The sequence below is a fragment of the Nelumbo lutea genome, chromosome 3 (genome assembly GCF_056320005.1).
Source record: "Nelumbo lutea isolate HS-2025 chromosome 3, American lotus-T2T, whole genome shotgun sequence".
In the NCBI taxonomy this organism is placed as follows: domain Eukaryota; kingdom Viridiplantae; phylum Streptophyta; class Magnoliopsida; order Proteales; family Nelumbonaceae; genus Nelumbo; species Nelumbo lutea.
Genome location: NC_142686.1, coordinates 45,067,239 through 45,081,997, shown reverse-complemented (window position 1 = coordinate 45,081,997; position 14,759 = coordinate 45,067,239). Strand labels below are relative to the sequence as shown.

At 38.5% G+C, this 14,759-nt stretch overlaps 1 long non-coding RNA gene across 1 annotated transcript; it reads right to left on the bottom strand.

Moving 5' to 3' along the window:
• Nucleotides 1–8,320: 8,320 nt before the first annotated feature.
• On the bottom strand, nucleotides 8,321–11,413 carry LOC148864646 (uncharacterized). Its single transcript, XR_016108902.1, has 2 exons — nucleotides 11,341–11,413; nucleotides 8,321–9,304 (listed from the first exon to the last, which is right to left on the bottom strand). It is a non-coding gene; the product is annotated as an uncharacterized LOC148864646 (long non-coding RNA).
• Between the last annotated feature and the right edge of the window lie 3,346 nt (nucleotides 11,414–14,759).

Here is a 14,759-nt window from a genome sequence, read left to right as displayed (position 1 = left end):
GTGCTATGGTGGCGGCATGATCTAAGTAAGAGAGAGGATGATGTAGTGACTACCTTCAAGAACTGAACGAGAGAAGGTGGTGTACCGGCCGGATCTAAGAGAGAGAGAGAGTTTAGGTCTAATCCTAACCTAAATGACCATTTTCCCCTAACTTGCCATTCAAGGGTAATTTGGTCATGAAAAATGTTATTTATGTTGAAATGGCCATTTATGTTAAGAAACATTAATGGTACACTAACGGAAGGTGAGTTTTGGAAAATAAAACTCACTGACATGGGGTTTCCTGGACGTTTTAAAAAATTATAGTAAATTTAAGAGAATTCAAAAAAAAAAAATCAAATCAAAATTTTATGATTCTCATTGGGAGCTTATGTGGATGAGCCTGATAGATGATCTTGCTGATCCCATTTTCAGATTTTTGGAAAAAAGGTAAAGGAGAAATAGCTTTCAAGGCTGTTTCGGTTGCACAGAATCATTCAATACTTCCTTAATAAAAATTAGGAAATATAAAAACCTTAGTTTTTTTTGGCAATCATAATAATCTCCCCTATATTTTGACTAAAACAAAAACCGACCCTGTACATTTCAATAAATTGATAATCACCTCCCTTCCCTTCCTTCATTTGGTCGATAATGGAGACAAGGAAGTTACGAAATTACCTCATTTCACATATTCCAAATGATTTAAATCTCATATTTACCCTTTTGGCTGGAAATACTCAGAAACCACCACGTTGTTGTCCACTGATTCCCTCATAGCCACGATAGGGGTAGAGAACTCGTACCTTCATTTCGGCGTAACAGAACAATGTTCAACTTATAAAAGAAATGATCCATTCTCGTACATCGCATTGCAACTAGTGTTGCCAGTTGCCACAACCCATAATAACCCAACCATTTCTCATTTCTTATCCCAGCCAAGATTTGTTTATCTCTTCGATCTCCATTGTTTGGTCCCTGTAAGACATTAGCAATGGTCATCATTTCTCTTTGCTTTGGTTAGTTGACTTCAATGCACCATCATCAACCTCACCTACCAGATTTCTCCTATTGCTTCACCGACTGCCATGTTCGATCAATTATTGAGCTCTCTCTATGTTCGTTTGATCCGAATCAAAATCAATTTGAATGAGCTGAATGGACCAACATAATGGTCGAAATTATTTATTGGGTTAGGTTGGACCTGATCCATCTGTAATTGGTTTATATTAGATTAAGTTAGAATGAACCAACATCCAATCTATTGATAGAAGATAAGAGTATGGGTGCCAATGTACTAGGTTTGAATTGGACTCAATCTAAGTTAAAAATTTAAAACCAATTTGAACAAATTAGATGATCTAAACATTAAATTGGACCAGTCCAGAAATGGTGTTGAACTGTAAGTGATCCATCTATAATATAACGTTCATATTGGAGCGGATTGCGTTGGTAAGTCTGGCATGAAGTAAGTCAAAATATATTATATACTCTCTCTGTATATGGTAATGCAATATTAGTATTTGTCCTGTGCTTAAAGAAAATTTCACCTCCCATAGTGAAATCGTTTTATCATTGAAAAAATCAATATTAATTGAAAATGAGTTTCTATTGCCCACGATACATGCAAAGGTGCAACACGCCAACACCTGCTATTTATGTTTGATAACTGAGGTTAAATCTTACAAAGAAATGGAAAAAAATTATAATAAAAAAATTCAAATGATATTTTAAATTAATTTAATTATTGATAAAAAATTATGAATGAAAGGGTGGTTAAGGCGTGTGCCTGATAAGTATTATGGGGTTTCCCCGCGAGAGTTCGAAGGGCCCTTCTTAAATCTTATTAGTGTAAAAGACTTAAACCTCCCCTAACTTTTCTCCTAATTACTTATACCTACCTTTTAATTTGTGATAGGACTCAAGCCTTCCATGTGAAATAATGTCATTAGACAAATAATACCCCTCTCTTAACTATCCTCCATATCCCATTTGACTTGACGTCATATTGGTCTTATATTTTTTCAAAAATCCACTTTTCCCTTTAGAAAATTACAAATAAAAAATATTGAAAAAATTAAACTTCCCAATGCCGTGAGACATTGCTGTGCTGAATAACATCACCATGTTGGGTTTCCCTCTTATGTGGAGGATGGCCTAAGAAGTCCATGTGGTATTTTTGAGCCCATGGATGAGGGTATTCTTGTTCAAATGAAAATAGGAAAAGGAAATAACCTTTTAGTGGTGTTAGTTGCCAAAAAGATTGGGAGAATAAGAGAAGAAAAAGGAAAAGAATCCCGTGCAAAAACAGAGAGAGAAAAGGAGCGGATTCTTGAAATTCCAATCAGTGCAGTTTTTCATCTTGTGCTCTGACCGAAGGTCGTTTGTGGTCCGATTGAGCTGAAATTTGTAGGCATGTTTGCGGCTTAAGGTTCTTCAATATGAACGATGGAGATCTGGTTTGGCTCACTGGTTTGTAAGATCTGAATCCGCGAACAGTACCTCCGTTTTGGGTGAGATTTCTCCATTATCTTGAGATATTTGTTAGTTTCCAAGAAACATATTTTCTTGATGATTTGCTAATTGTATGCATCTAGTTTTATCTAGAGAGAACCCTTATACAATCACTTTCTTGATAGTGAAAGTTTTTGGGTGACCGTGGTTTTTTCTTTCCCACACCGGGAAGGTTTTTTCACGTAAATTTGGTTGTGTTCTTGTGTGCTTGTTCTTTGGTTTAAGCTCTACTAAATTGTTTCCTAACAGATTCACACAAAAAGGGAGAAAAATATTTTTCCGCTGTTTTTGAAACTTGATTATAATTTGCTTGATTTTGTAATTCTCCCTACAAGTGGTATCAGAGCCAGGTTATTGTTACTGAATATCTTGTGCTGAATATAGAAGCTAATTTGAGTAGAATGATTACTTTGAATGGTGCAAATTACCATACTTGGAAAGGAAAAATGGAAGATCTCCTTTATGTTAAACAATTTCATCTATCGATGTTTGCCACTGAGAAGCCAGAAAATATGTCTGAGGAATAATGGACCTTGTTACATCGACAAGTTTGTGGGTATATAAGGCAGTGGGTAGATGATAACGTTTTAAATCATATTAGTGGAGAAACACATGCATGGACACTCTGGAATAAACTTGAAGAATTGTATGCTCAGAAAATGAGAAATAATAAAATGATTCTCGTCAAGCAGTTGATGACTTTGATGTATTGAGATGGAACTCTATTGACAAATCACTTGAATATGTTCCAATGTATAATTAATCAACTAGCTAGAATGGCTATCAAGTTTGATGATGAGATTCAAGGGTTGTGTCTACTAGGTACATTGCTAGACTCTTGGGAGACATTCAGAATGTCATTGATAACTCAACTCCAAATAGTATAATCAATATGGATCTGGCTAAGAGTAGTATTTTAAATGAAGAAACGAGAAGAAAGTCACATGGGTTTTCTCAACAGTCAGAGATTTTGGTTACAGAAAGAAGAGGGCGGAGTAAGAGAAAAGATTTCAGGAACAAAGATAAAGAAAGAAGTAAGCCCAACAGGTTTGCTAATGTTGAGTGTCATCACTACGGCATGAAAGAACACATCAAGAAATATTGTAGACAGTTGAAACGGGAGAACAAGAAGAAAGGCAAAGAACAAGAGGGTGGTGATAGCAAGGAAAATGATAGAGTTGCTACCACTTCTACTGAAGACTTTTTGTTGTTTATGATAGTGATATTGTCAACATTGCAAGTCATGAGACCAGTTGGGTTATTGATAGTGGAGCCTCCATTCATGTTACATCTCGAAAGGACTTCTTTACATCCTACACGACAGGTGACTTTGGTACAGTAAAGATGGGCAATGATGGCTTGGCCAAAGTCATTGGTGTTGGAGATGTGTGCTTGGAGATGAACAATGGCATCAAGCTGCTTCTTAAAGGGGTATAGCATATTCTTGATATTCGCTTGAATTTAATCTCTACAGGTAAACTTGATGATGAAGGATATTGCAACACCTTCAGTAATGGTCAGTGGAAGCTTACTAAAGGTGCTATGATTGTTGCTCGTGGAAACAAGCATTCTAGCTTGTATATACTGCAAACAAGACTCTCACAAGACACTATCAATGTTGTGAAAGATAAGCTTACATCAGAGTTGTGGCATAAGAGACTTGCTCACATAAGCGAGAAAGGCTTTACACTATTGGCTAAGAAGAATCTTCTTCCTGGCATGAATGATCTAAATTTGGAAAAGTGTATTCATTGTTTGGCAAGGAAGCATAATAGAGTTTCTTTCAGCAGTTCCCCTTCAAGAAAACGCGGTATACTTGATCTAGTACATTCAGATGTGTGTGGTCCTATGAAGACAAGAACTCTGGGTGGTGCTTGTTATTTTGTGACATTCATAGATGATTGTTCAAGAAAGTTATGGGTGTACACTTTGAAGAGCAAAGATTAAGTGTTAGAGGTGTTCAAACAGTTTCGAGCTCTAGTTGAGCAACAGATTGGGAAGAAATTGCGATGCATCAGAACAGATAATAGGGGAGAGTATTTAGATCCTTTTGATGAGTACTACAGACATCAATGCATTCAACATCAAAAGACACCTCCCAAGACTCTTCAGTTGAATGGTTTGGCTGAGAGAATGAACAAGACTCTAGTTGAAAGAGTAAGATGTCTTCTTTCGCAGGCTCAGTTGCTAAGATCTTTCTAGGGTGAGGCTTTGAATATAGTTGTACATGTTCTTAATCTTACACCATGTGTTCCTCTTCAGTTTGATGTTCCAAATAGAGTTTGGACTGGCAAAGATGTTTCTTATGATCGTCTGCGTGTTTTTGGTTGCAAGGCATTTGTACACATCCCAAAAGACGAGAGGTCTAAGCTTGATGTGAAGATACAGCAATGCATCTTTGTTGGTTATGGTCTAGATGAATTTGGGTACAAATTATATGATCCAGTTGAGAAGAAGCTAGTTAGGAGTCGTGATGTTGTGTTTATAGAAGATCAGACTATACAAGATGTTGAGAAGACAGAAAAAGCAGTCCATCAATACAATGATGATTTGATTGACTTGGATCCGATTCCTTTATCAGCACAGGCGGAAAATACCCAGGATGATCAACAGGGTACTGGTGATGTAAATGCTCCTACGCAGGTTGAGATAGATCATCATACTATTGATCAGTTGCCAGAACCAGAAATTCCACTCAGAAGGTCTACTAGAGATCGACGTCTTTCCACACGGTATAATGCAAATGAGTATGTATTATTGAGAGATGAGGGAGAGACTCAATGTTATGCAGAAGCCATGGAAGATGAAAACATGGCACATTGGGTTGGTGCTATGGAAGATGAGATGCAATCTTTGTATGACAATCACACATTTGAGTTGGTAAAGTTGCCTAAGGGTAAGAGAGCTTTGAAGAACAAGTGGGTTTACAGGGTGAAGCAAGAAGAGCATACTTCACAACCACGATACAAAGCTAGATTGGTTGTTAAGGGATTCAGTAAAAAAAAAAAATATTGATTTTGGTGAAATTTTCTCTCATGTTGTGAAAATGTCTTCCATACATGTTGTTTTAGGCTTAGCAGCTAGCCTGGATTTAGAGATTGAGTAGATGGATGTGAAAATTGCCTTTCTTCATGGTGGATTAGAGGAAGAGATCTATATGGAGGAACCAGAGGGTTTCGAGGTAAAAGGAAAAGAGGGTTATGTTTGCCAGTTGAAGAAAAGCCTTTACAGTTTGAAACAAGCACCCAAACAATGGTATAAGAAGTTTGAGTCAGTTATGAGGGAGCATGGCTATAAGAAGACTACTTCTAATCATTGTGTTTTTGTGCAAAAATTCTCTGATGATGATTTTATTATCTATTATTTTACGTTGATGATATATTGGTTGTTGGCAGAAATTCTTCAAGAATTGGGAATTTAAAGAAGCAGTTAAGTAAGTCCTTTGCCATAAAGGACTTGGGACCAACAAAACAAATTCTTGGCATTTGAATTTGTCGAGACAGGAAAAAGAAAAAGTTATACATGTCATAGGAACGGTACATTAACAAGGTACTTGAAAGGTTCCATATGGATAAAGCTAAAGTGGTTTCTTCTCCTTTATCTAACTACTTTAAGTTAAGATCAGATCAAGGCCCTTCAACAGATAAAGAGAAGGAAGATATGGAAAATGTTCCATATGCGTCAGCAATAGGAAGTTTGATGCATGCAATGGTATGCACAAGGCCAGACATAGCTCATGCAGTTGGAGTTGTTAGTCGTTTCCTTTCAAACCCAAGAAAAAAGTATTGGGATGCAGTAAAGTGGATAATGAGATATCTTCGAGGTACTTGCAATTTAACACTTAGTTCCGGCAGTGGTAAATCGATGTTAGTTGGATACACTGATTCAGATATGGTAGGAGATGAGGATTCTCGTAAGTCTACTTCAGGTTATCTGATTAGTTTTTTTGGTGGAGCAGTTTCGTGACAGTCAAGGTTGTAGAAGTGTATTGCTCTTTCTAAAGCAAATGCAGAGTTTATTGCAGCAATAGAAGCTTGTAAAGAATTGTTATGGATGAAGTAGTTCGTGAGAGAACTTGGTTTCAAGCATCAAAAGTATGTTCTGTTCTGTGATAATCAGAGTACTATTCACTTGGCTAAGAACTCAACATTTTATGCAAGGTCAAAGCATATCGATGTGAGGTATCATTGGATAAGAGATACTCTAAACAACAAATTACTTGAACTTGAAAAAAATTACACAGATGATAATGGCTCTGATATGTTAACAAAGTCATTACCAAGAGAAAAACTTGAGGTTTGTTGCTCGGTCGTCGGGTTGGCGAATCCCTCCACCTAGTCGAGAAAGGGGGAGATTTGTTGGGTTTCCCTCTTATGTGGAGGATGGCCCAAGAAGCCCATGTGATATTTTTGAGCCCATGGATGAGGGTATTCTTGTTCAAATGAAAATAGGAAAAGGAAATAACATTTTAGTGGTGTTAATTGCTAAAAAGATTGGGAGAAGAAGAAAAGAAAAAGGAAGAGAATCCCGTGCAAAAACGGAGAGAGAAAATGAGTGGATTCTTGAAATTCCAGTCTGCGCAGTTTTTAATCTTGTGCTCTAATCGAATGAAGTTTGTGGTCCGATTGAGCTGAAACTTTGCAGGCATGTTCGCGACTTAAGTTTCTTCAATCTGAACGGTGAAGATCTGGTTTGGCTCACTGGTTTGTGAGATCTGAGTCCGCGAACAGTACCTCCGTTTTGGGTGAGATTTTCTTCATTATCTTGAGATATTTGTTAGTTTCCAAGAAACATATTTTCTTGATGATTTGCTGATTGTATGCATCTAGTTTTATCTAGAGAGAACCCTTGTACAACCACTTTCTTGATAGTGAAAGTTTTTGGGTGACTATGGTTTTTTCTTTCCCACACCAGGAATGTTTTTCCGCGTAAATTTGATTGTGTTCTTGTGTGCTTGTTCTTTGGTTTAAGCTCTACTAAATTATTTCCTAACAGATTCACACAAAGAGGGAGAAAAATATTTTTCCACTGTTTTTGAAACTTGGTTATAATTTGCTTGATTTTGTGATTCTCCCTACACACCATTGGGTTTGAGGCGGCCAGTGGCAAAAAGATGAAAGAGACCAGAAGTTTTCTTGGACAATGAAACTTAAACTCAACATTTTTGTTTGAATCCATAATACCATTATAGAGAGAGAGAGGACTCTTTTGAAAAATGTTGATAATTAATATTTGATTTGATTTCCATCTTAGAGCTTGGCCAATTTAGAAATGGCGGGTTACACAATGTCTCCTTATCTGTCCATTTGGGACAATTTGTAGTAGAAAGTTCAGATGGAGTAGTTTCAGTGGTTCACTCTAAAAGTTTGATACATATTGAAGGACAAAAATATACTTTTATTGATTCTGTCAAATATAGCAGCATTTTATATGGGCTGGGGACTGTTAGAAATTTTAGGAGAGGGGTGTAAGTATTTATAGGAAAACTCAGGGGAGGTTTAAATCTTTTACCCTATTGAAGTAAAATAACTACACCATGCCCTTCATTTGCTAACCAAATAGGGGCCACTTGATTTCCTTCTCTATGAATTAATGTGGTTGTATGAGATCTTCACCTCTTCCACCAGTTTCTTGCAATCCTCTATCAGCATCTCCATGTAGTAAAATCAGTAGTTTTATGTCTATCGAAGTAAAACAAAATCTGTAAAACCAGTTTTAGATCTACAGTACAGAAGTAAAATCAATTATTATACGTCTGTTTTAAGTAATTAAAATCTGTCTCTGGGTTGTACTGGTCATGATCCCCAATCTAGTACAATAATTTCCATTTTCCCTTTTTAATGCAGTTTCGTCTTCTGCTCCAGCTCCAGCTGCTTGGCCTGTTATTTGTAGCGATATTCTGTGCGCTGCAGCTGCATGTTGGGCATCCACCACTGCTTAATGGCATGAGGTTTTTCAACAGGTGAAGGATTAACAAACAAATTTGCAGAGGGAAGGAGATGCAAGGGTTCTGCTCCCTTCCCAATTGCACTCCGTATCAGACCTCCAACCGTATACTGGGTTGCTTGTTGCTCTATCTTCTTCATTCCACATTCCTCCATTACATTTCTATGCTTAAAATAACCTATATATTCCATGCAGATATGATCCTCGGGATTGACAAACAGATGCGGCATCCATGGAGACCAGGCAGCAAATGGAGATTCAGGTTCAGGCTTCACCATCTCAGCAAGTAGAGCTTTCCCGATGCTTTTCAACGTTCGAGCTATTTTCTTTACGGTCTCATCCTTGATCATTCCGATTGGGAATGACGGAAATGGTGGATTGAACAGAAAAGCCGGAAGATAAGTTGCATGATTCTTGGCCATCTTCTTCCCGGCGAGCATTGCCATTGAAGCCCCTAAAGAATGACCAGTTAACCAAATAATCTCCTTGGTGGTCACCATCTTCTCAACCAATCGAACTGCAATATGGAAGCAGGGGGACAGGTGAAGTTCGTTCATGATGATATAGAAATCCAACTTCAAGTATCGGATACTGGGGGATGGTGCCTCTGAAGGCAATCACATATCTTGGAGCACCTTGCCGTGAGTACTGCTTGTGATTGGTCTGGGGGTTGAATTCAAGTATGGCTCCGAAGATGTTGCCGTCTGTGTCCTTGATCACAGTATGCAGCTCAAAATTGAATGATTTCCACCAAGGCTCTGCAAGAGCTTGGGGTCCTTGCCGATTGTTTTGGCGATCACGCTCCAGAACATAAACACCCATGGTGCAGCAAGCCATGACCTTCCTTTGGTAATCTGGATCGTTCCTGCACCACGCATTCAATTAGTGGATGGGGCGGTCCAGACTCCAGTCTAGAGCAGGGGCACAAGTCAATCCAGGTTGGGCTAGGGGGTTCGGGTTGAGGTGCCCAACCTGAGGTTCTAACTTCTGAACCCCCAACCCTAATCCTAACCCATTAATTGAAGTTGGATTTGAGTTGAGCCAAATCCAACCTTTCTCCCTTTCTCTTAAAAATCTTATAAATCTCTCTCAAAATCTTTTATTTTTGGGTAATTACAAAAAACCCCTGTATTGTGGGGTTAGTGATAATTTTCCCCCTAATCTTTCATTTGCAGCTGTTAACAGCTGCAAACTTTCACTTTGTGACAAATTCCCCATGACCATTAAGTCAGACAATGGAATGCATTAAGTTATCAAAATACCCCACTTCAATAACTTCCCTTATTTTCTTTTCCTCGCCCTTTTCTCTTAAATCCTAATTGACCCAAAAGTAGTTCCATTATTTTCTCCCATTGAAACTAGTTAAAATAGCAGGAATCATTTTACAGACACAAAAAAACATGTTTATTTGAATCCTTGTTTCATTTCACTAATATGAGTCTCTCTCTTCATCTTAAAATATAAAAATCATTCACTATTTTTTCTAATAAATCAAGAAAAATCAAATGAAACGCTAAATGTATATCTATTAAAGCAACTAAGAGGACATTAATATTATATTTAGAAAACTAATCAAATCATAAACCATTCAAATAAATAAAAAAGGGAAATTTGGGGATTTAAAAAATTTTAACATGTAAATGAAAATCTTTTTTGAAGTTAACTGATGGAATTCTAGTGAAAGGGATATTTGTCACAAAGTAAAAATTCAGGGAGGTCTTTATCATAGACGAAAGTTTAGGAGTAATTGTCACTAAACCCATATATAGGGTGTCTTTGTAATTTACCCTTTTTTATATAAAATCCTTTTATTCTTAACTCGGAAACCTAAACTCAACTTATATAACCGTATGGAACCTTTTTTTTTTTTTGTGGGAAATTATAGACAGGTTTGTACTTTGGGAGTAATGACACTTTATGTCCCAAGTTTCAATTATAAGTTGTAACAACTACATATCCTGTACTTTCAAAAATCATTGCCAAGTCCAATTATTGGCATTCTGCATGTGATGTTATGTGCTTCTTAAAACATTTTAAAATCCCAAAACTATCTTTCACATATTTTATGAGACCATTTTCTTCTCTACTTTATTGAGTTCTTAAAACCCTAGCTCTCACAAACTTGAATATGCAAACAATTAAAGCGATGTGCATCAACCTACTTCCAATTATGAATGGGAATTTTAAAATTTATCACTCATGGTTAGGGGTGTAAATAGATTGAAATCAAATTGAATCAAACAATATTTGAATATTTGATTTGATTCAAATTTGACCGATTAATTATTTTAGGTAATTAATAAATATAAAATAGATATTTTATTTATATAAAGTATATAAATATATAAGTAATTTATGTATTATATATAAATTATATAAAAATTAAATAAGCAATCGAATCAAATCATATGATATCCAAATTTGATTCGATTATATTGAATCTTGAATTCAAAATCGAATTTTTAAATACTGCAGGCACCCTTGCTCACGGTACTTGAGTGCTGATTTTTTAAAGTACATGGTACTTGGTTGTTAAAAGTCGAGGCTCTTAAGTTTCATTACCCTCAAAGTACAGAGTAACTATCTGTAATTTTCCCTTTTTTATTAATCTTTTCTTGTTTAATGTTAGTACAAAATGAAAGAAGGAATTCTTCAAATGATTGAAGTCTATCATGAAATATGATGAATTTCCTATTGAAAGTCTAAAATCATGAAGCAGCAACAAAACATAAAATTTTAGTTTGAAAACCACCAATAACAACTTGTGAGTAGGGTTAGGGCTTCAAAGTTCAAAAAATGGATTATGATGGTATGTAATGAGAGTATAATTCATATGTACAATAGCAATCACAAAGCAGGTTTGGATTGGATCAACAAAGCTAATGGGTGAAATTATCTTACCAGTCATGAGTATTAACCTGAGGACCCGAGATTCCAAATATATCATATTTTGATGTCTTTAGGTCCGTATTCCCCATCTCTCACTATTCGCGCTTACCAAACAACCTAAAATATAATACAACAAAAAACGATTGATTGACAAATCATAAATGCACAATAACAATATCAAATATGGAATGCATCATTTGAAAGTTAAAACAAGTAAAAAAAAAAAGAGAGTAAGGATAGAAAATCATCATCCAAGATAATCTATGTTTGCTTCAATTCTCATTTTTTTATTCTTATCAAAGATGGAATTCTAAAATACAAAACCTTTTTTTCTAACAAATCAATTCTTTTTAAATTGACAAGTGTCCAATGTTGTTCATTTTCATTCTTAAAAAGGAAAAAAAAAACTGTGTCAACAATTCAGAATGAATGAAAGGTCATTGGCATAGATGTTTAGTGGTGGCGGCAGCCAATGCCTATTGGCATAAGTTTTAATGGCAGTCTGCCAATAAACATCTATGGTGGTGGTTTTTGATACGTGCATGCATGCAGCAGCCGAAGACCCGGTCAAAGTGGATAGCAGCAGAAGACCCGGTCATGTTAGCTCTTAATTGGGATAAGCCTTATCCATTCAGTTTTAATTCTGTTAGAATAGATAAGTCTTCAATTCTGCTCCTAGATAAGTGCATTCTGTTTCCTAGATAAGTGCATTAGATAAGTCTTCAATTTCTGTTCCTAGATAAGTGCATTCTATTTCCTAGATAAGTGCATTCTGTTTTTTTGTTGATAAGCTCCTAAGATTAAGGGACAGTAGTTCCTATTTCTACTCCCAGTTTGTAGCACCATAAGGCTATAAATATAGCCGGAATGAATGGAGTTGGCATTGGCTTTTCTACAAACAAACTCTCTCTCTCTCTCTTCTCCTTATTCTAGATCCTTCTCCCTCTTGTTAGATAACTTGAGCGTATCATTGGTATCAGAGCCGGTTCGACCATGGACACCCGTGGAAAGACGAACGCGGAGTTCCACAATGAGGTCAATGAAACCTTAGCACGGCATGAGTCGAGCTTCGACCAAATGAACACTGTCTTGCAAGCAGTGTTAACTGAACTCCAAGCCCTTCGAGCCTCACGAACCACTCCCAATACCACTCCCGAGACCAACCCCTTCGCCCATGAAGAATCCTCACAGCCCCATACTTCCCGTTCAAGCTCCACCCATGACCACCCTCATCAACACGTCAAGCTGTCATTCCCAAAATTTAATGGGGATGATCCGAGCGGTTGGATTTACAAGGCGGAGCAGTATTTTGAATTTCAAAATATTGTTCCGGACCAACAGATGCAGCTAGCTTCCTTCCATTTGGAAGGCATCGCCTTACAGTGGCACAGGTGGTTGACCAAGCATCGTGGACCGCTCACATGGGAAGAACTCTCCAAAGCGGTGTTACAACGGTTCGGCCCCACCGACTACGAGGACCCATCAGAGGCATTAACCCGCCTAAAGCAAACCACCACTGTGACGGCTTATCAAGAAGCCTTCGAGAGGCTCTCTCACCAAGTTGACGACCTGCCCGAGAGCTTTCTCATTGGCTGTTTCATTGCAGGACTTCGTGATGACGTTCGTTTAGATGTGAAGATCAAGCAGCCTCGAACTTTGATAGAGGCGATTGGAGTGGCTCGGTTAATTGAGGAACGAAATCACTTACAGTGGAGAGCTAGCCAACCGATTCGATCCCCATCAGCCATGACAACCCAGAAGGCGTCGCCCAACCCCATGGCCGGTGTACTTGGGCCTCCACCAAGCTCGCGCGCGAACCAGGTTTCCAGTGCTCCTTCCTCAACATTTCGGCGACTCACCAACCAGGAGGCGCGAGAACGTCGTGAGAAGGGGTTGTGTTACTACTGTGATGAGAAGTTCACCTCCGGCCACCGTTGTGCACGTCCACAACTGTTCATGATTGAGGATCCGGAACCGGCGGACGCGGAGACTGTCGAATCAGAGGAGGAAAACCAAGAAGCCATCTCTGAAATCTCCTTCCACGCTATTGCAGGAGCTGAGCACCCGCAAACCATACGTGTTCTTGGGAAACTGAAAAACAAGAACGTGACCGTATTAATTGATGGCGGCAACACCCACAACTTCATTGACCAAGCCATCGTCTCCAAGCTCGGGTTGCCAGTGAACCGAGACAAGAAATTTCAAGTTATGGTGGCCAACCGTGAAAAGATCGAGTGTATGGGGCAGTGCCGATCTCTCACCCTCGCCATTCAAGGACACCCCGTTACCGCTGACTATTATGTTAGCATGCCAGTTGGTGTTGGGAGTACAGTGGCTAGAGACGCTTGGACCCGTCGAGATGGATTACAAACAACTAACCTTGACGTTCAAAAAGGAGGGACTCTCTTGCACCTTCCAAGGATTGGGACGAGCCAGCATCGAAGCCTTAACCAACAAGGAATGCAATGGGTTACAAGGTACGGGATTTTTTTTTCAAATAGTTCCTTCACATAGCAGCGGCCAACCAGGTTTTCTTCCACCCGAGATGGACCACCTTCTCACCGAATTTTCCCATGTGTTTGAGCCGCCCACAAGCCTGCCTCCTAAACGACCACATGACCACCGGATTGCACTGCTTCCCGACAAAGGACCGGTGAGTGTGAGGCCATATCGATAGCCGTATTACCAGAAGACCGAAATAGAGAAGATGGTGAATGAGTTTTTGCAGACAGGGCTGATAAAACCAAGCAATAGCCCATTCTCATCGCCGGTTTTGCTAGTGAAGAAGGTTGATGGAGCTTGGCGGTTTTGCGTGGATTACCGAGCACTGAACGAAATCACTATTAAAAACAAGTATCCCATTCCTGTGATTGATGAATTATTAGATGAGCTCTACGGCACCAAATTTTACTCCAAACTAGATCTACGGTCGGGATACCATCAGATTCGAGTGCAAGAAGAAGACGTTCCTAAAACGGCTTTCCGAACACATGAAGGGCATTACGAGTTCTTAGTGATGCCGTTCGGCTTGACAAATGCACCTGCAACTTTTCAAAGCCTCATGAACGACCTCTTCCGTCCATACCTCCGGAAATTTATTTTGGTCTTCTTCGACGACATTCTGGTTTATTCTAAATCATGGGAAGACCACCTATCTCATTTGAGAGTTGTTCTAACTGTATTATCCTCTAACAAATTATTTGCAAAAATGTCAAAATGTCAATTTGGGGTTTCGCAGGTAGAGTACTTGGGTCATGTGATTTCAGAACAAGGCGTGTCCGTTGATCCAGCCAAAATACAAGCTGTTCTCGCATGGCCTACACTGACATCAGCAAAGGGGGTCCGTGGCTTCCTCAGGTTAGCAGGATATTACCGGAAGTTCATCCGCGACTTCGGAAGCATTGCAGCTCCCTTAACCCAACTGTTGACCA